The 5,187-nt window shown below is 42.0% G+C and overlaps 1 pseudogene across 1 annotated transcript; it reads right to left on the bottom strand.

Annotated features, from left to right (window-relative positions):
- On the bottom strand, nt 1-4,870 carry LOC18787304 (annotated as a pseudogene). The gene is made up of 11 exons (XR_002270418.1): nt 4,234-4,870; nt 3,946-4,014; nt 3,706-3,839; nt 2,782-3,138; nt 2,505-2,710; nt 2,362-2,411; nt 1,850-2,279; nt 1,571-1,759; nt 1,388-1,455; nt 1,176-1,281; nt 1-860 (listed from the first exon to the last, which is right to left on the bottom strand). The product of XR_002270418.1 is annotated as a DNA topoisomerase 2 (transcript).

Here is a 5,187-nt window from a genome sequence, read left to right on the forward strand (position 1 = left end):
TTGCCACATCAAAACGAGACCAATATATACCAAACTTGATAATAAAATCCTCAATCTTGGTGACCAATTCACAGTTCAATTTGCTAAACTAACACAAATCAAGCTAGATCTTCAACAGATTTACAACACAAATCAAACTTGATACTAAAATATTAAAACTTAGCTTATCAGCATGATAATAAAATCATAAAAACAACAATTTAAAGTACAAGGGGAATAATGAGCTAGAATTCCCACAGCAAGCTTCTTTCTTTGCATTGCACACTCAATTTTTAGCCTCTACCATCAACAGAAAAAAAAAAAAAAAACTAGTCCTAGTCTTCTTCACTTGCATCAAAATCAGAATCCTCACTGACCTCCTTCTCACTCTCCAAGTCACTCAACACATACCTCGTCTGCCTGCGGTTTGCCCTCTGAGGCCTAGCTTTGGCCGCCACTGGAGCGCCACTTCTTTCTTCAGTGGATGGAGTGTTCACCTTCTCTTCACTTTCAGCCATCTCAACCTCCTAACTCTCCCCATCACGGAACCACTTTTCTTGTTGAATGGGGATGCCCTCATCTTCCTCACTTTCGGCTCCGGTGAAACCCCGGAAGTTTCAGCAGGCTTTAACATGTCAGTTAAAAGCTTCTGGCCTGATGATGACGAGGCTTGAGATTGCTTGTTAGCTGCGCCTCTCTTCTTTGCCGCTGCAGGGGGTTTTGATGCCTTTGTAGTTCCAGCTGCTTTTCTCCCTCCCTTCTTTCCTGCTGCTGGGGCAGCTGCTATTTCTACCTCAAAACCTCGTCATCATCTATTTGCATGGCCCTTTTGCTAGGTTCATTTCTCTGGACTGGTTCTTGTGGCACTTCGGTTTCCTTGCCTGTGGCAGTAAAACTATGTTAATTCACTACTTACTGATTAGCTGGAAAAGCTTGTAAAAGGAACCATGAAACTCATTATTCATGCTTCTTTTTAAATGAACATTGCAAGTTAATCCTAGTTTTTTTTTTCCAATTACTGAGAAAAAAAGGAAAAGGAAAGAAAAACTCATGTGTATTCCCAAGCATACTGCATGTTCCATTCTCTTTTAATCCAGACATGGCCTCTGATTGATAAATCATAAATGTTATCTAGCAGCAGTCTCTAGGAACGTAAAACAAAGTTAGAATACACAAAGTATAAATATAGCGCGTACCTGCTGAATTTTCGGGAGATGAATCAAGATTATAGGCAGCTAGTCTGTCTTTCAGCTCAAGCACTTCATCATCATCATCACTCAAAACTACAGCAGATTTTGCCTGCTGCTGTTAATCAAACAGAATAACATAAGTTACTTCTTTCAAAGGTAATAGGTATTCCCTTAAAAAGGTCAAACAAAACAATTAGAAATAAAGCAGCAGCACAAACCTTCTTGCCAGCAGGAGCTTTCTTTGCAACTGCTCCAACTTTCCGTTTCACTATCTCAGGAGCTTTCTCTGACAAAGCAAGCAGATCATATTAGTTAAATGTGAACATAAACCAAAAATTCAAAGACGAACTAATGTCTCTGGGATATATTTAAAAGAAAGCTTTTAACTAATCTAGGCTTACCCATTTCAAACACAAAACTGGAAGATGTTTCCCTGCTTTCAGCAGCAGCTTCTGCATTGTTGGCCTTCTTATTATTCTTGCGTGGGTTTTTAGGTGCTGGTTTAGAAACCTTAGCAGCAGCTGCATTTTCACTTGGTTTCGTGATTTCTTTTTTGCCTCCTCTGCCAGAGCCTCACTTTTCTCCAGCTCCTGATAGAAATAATAATACATCATACATGAGAAAGGTATAAAGCATAGTGAATAAAGAATGGCGAAACAAAATTAATTTTTAATACATACACCAAGTTCCATTTCAAGAGCATCAAGATCCTTCAACCACAGTGACCTTGGTGTTGAATTTCTCAACTCAGCAACCTCGTTATTGACCTTATCCTTATCAAGCACATAGGGTCTGAACCCTCTCAATGGTCAAGGTCCCAATTGCCATGGATATGAGATACTCATAATCACTAATACGTGCTCCATTTCCACTGGCAGACTCAGAGTTCTCTTCCGTTTCTTCTGTATCTTCAATTGCCCCAGCAACTTCTGGCTCTTGGGCCTTGGTCTTCTTTGGAAAGGGAGTGAAACCTTTCTGTTGGAGCTCAAGGAATAAATCAGCCCTCCTTCTATTGCTCGCAATGATCTCTCCATTTACGACAGCCAGGATAAACCTGACCTTGTTTTCCAATTTTAACAACTCCATCTCAAGGTTATCCAAGAGTAATTTCTGCATATATAATAGAAAATCAGTTACAGTTGTATCCATATCCAGGTCAACAATACAAACATTTGTCTACTGATGAACTCACCTTTCTTTTCTCATAGAATTCAAGTCTTAGGTGAAAAAACTCCTCAAGAACTGCAGAAAGAAGAAAATAAACAAACAGAAAGTCCAGTTATATGAATTGTACAACAAAGAATTAATCAAACAACCTCGAATTGTGTCACATACTTTGTTCTGGAGTGTCGTATTTCTTTATCACGCCTTTTGGAACAAACAGGTGCATATTACTTGTGCTAATGCTGGTGGTCAGTTTAAATTTCTTCAACAAACCCTCTTGCCTGGCAACCATTAGGGTCTCTTCAGGTAAGTGGACTATGATATCTACAGTACTGTGATCACTGTGCTGTGTGAAACCTTGCAGCATGCATAATGCACTTAGAAACTGAAAATGATCTGAAACACATGATGTTGATAAATATTGCGACTGTCAAGAGTTTTAGGTGACCTTACCTCAATGAGATCCTTGGCCTTGTCATTTCCTTGAGAGATAGACTCAAGGAATTCCTTATAATCTTGAGTCCACCTACGGATTGGCAACTCCGAAATCCTAACTGTTGTCTCATTGCCCTCCTCTATGACCCCACATACGGTGTAGCTTACACCTGATTCCTTGACAGTTTTCTCAATAGTTCCAGAAAATCCTCTGTACCAGGGATCCATTGGCACCATTGCTTCACCATTAAGCAAGCGCCTTACATTTGCAACAATGTCTCTTGGATTATAATTAGGAATGTAAGAGCTCCACCCTGTCCCAATTCCTTCACTACCATTAACTAAAACTGTTGGTATAATTGGAACATACCTATAAAACAAACGCCATATGTCAGTTATATTTATCCACCATCAATCTAAATGCAGTGTTCTTACAGTAGAGACAGGAAAAATTATAAATACTGTTTATGCCGAGATGAACGGCCTATCATCACCAAACACGTAGACAGGATCGATATTGATCACAGAACCCCTTCGGCATGCTCCCTACCGAAGCCATGTATTTTGGCCCCTTAACCATCAGACACGTGTCATGCTCACAATCCATGTCTGGAGTCCCACATCGGAATTATGAGCACAGCGCACACCTCCCAAGGTCTATATAAGGAGACCCATATCCCCAAAAGGAAGGGATCAGAACTAACGGTACGCTATCGTGTGATCTGTCAGTTAACCTTACTAAATCCGTACTTACTTAAGCATCGGAGAGCCTTCGGCCGGTACCACACCGGTACCCCAAGGATTTACCGAACTTGTCCTTTTGCAGGTACTTACCCTCCAGAGTGGACCACTTACCGAGGACAGTAACCTGCCGAAGGGATAATTTAACTAAGTTGACGAAATACGTATTAAACCACTTTTTCGCATCAACAAATACCAAGTTGGCTCAATAGATTGCCCATCTTCATTCAAGTAGTCAAGAAGTCTGTCATCATCCTTCGGGAAAAGGAATCTTGTAATAGGAGAAAGCCGAGTATATATATAACGAGCACTTGCACGGCCTTTGCCTCCCTAAGGTAGCAAAATACAAATGTAAATAAAAATATCTTGGAATACAGTTACGCAACATGACAAGCTTCAATATTCTTAAATAATTTACATGCATGGTTTATCTCACCAAGTTAAAAGCATCTGATACTACTCCACAAGAATTGAAAGCCCAGATCCGAAACAATCGGAAACCTACCTAGTCAGGATCCATCATTTTAACAAAAACCATTTAGAATCCCGAATAAATCACAAGTTACAAAAACGAAAATGCATATAAAAAACTAACCCTAATTAATCAGAATCCCAATATTTAAAAACAGAAATAACAAACCCTAATTCCTCAATTCCACCATACATTAAAATCCTACAATACGAATCAAGCATCACAAAACTTCTAGAAAACACATATTAATACCTGCTTGTACTTCTTCTGTCGCTTTCCGTCAGCAGTCTCGATGATTAACTCAGTGGAAAAAATGTTCGTAAGCTTGGCACCATAGCCGTTGCGACCACCGGTGGTCTTCTTCTCCGTATCGTCGTAATTGCTACTGCTCAATAGGTGTCCGAAGATCAACTCCGGCACATACACCTTCTCCTCTTGGTGAATCTCCACGGGCACTCCAGCCCCATTGTTGTAGACACTTATACAGTTCTGCTCGACGTCAATGGTGACTTTCACGGAGTCCATGGACGAGTCTCGCTGTTTATTATCGGCGGCGTTGACGAGGATCTCATCGAAGATCTTGTACAGTCCGGGAACGTAGCTGATGGAACGGTTAACCATCTCGTCGTTTTGATAGACCCATAGGATTTGGGTGTGCTTCTCGATCGACCCGATGTACGTGTCGGGTCGGAGCAAGATGTGCTCGAGCTGGCTCTTCTTCTGGTACATCTCTTCGATCGTCTTGCCTTGGCCATCAGTTGGGGCTGGGGCTATGTTCGCGCTGTTGCTGGTCTGGAGTGGGCGTTTCTTCTCGATCGCCATGGCTGTGGCGTTTGGAGAGACGGAGAGACGGAAGGTTCCAGAGAGAGGAAATGGGTGAGTCAGAGGGGGGTTAGGGATTTAAAGGAAGGGTGCAACGGTCAATTGGGATTTGAATTCAAATGGAGGGGTTTTGGGCAATTTTGGGATGAGAGATCGGACGGCTGTGGTTTTGAGTTTGGGAATCACGTGGATATGATGAAGGGGACTAGGACAGAAGGCAATCAAGGGATAGGCCTCATCATTTGGCCCGTGGACTCATGGTTGATGGGGGTCCGCCCGGCCCATCGAAAAAAAGCCCAGCTCGGCTTGTTATGGGCTTTGAGATGGCCCAGCCCACCTTGGGCCGGGCTAAGCTTAGGCTTGGGCTTGAGTGTCTGAAGCCCG

Source organism: Prunus persica, chromosome G2 (assembly GCF_000346465.2).
Source record: "Prunus persica cultivar Lovell chromosome G2, Prunus_persica_NCBIv2, whole genome shotgun sequence".
NCBI classification, from domain to species: Eukaryota; Viridiplantae; Streptophyta; class Magnoliopsida; order Rosales; family Rosaceae; genus Prunus; species Prunus persica.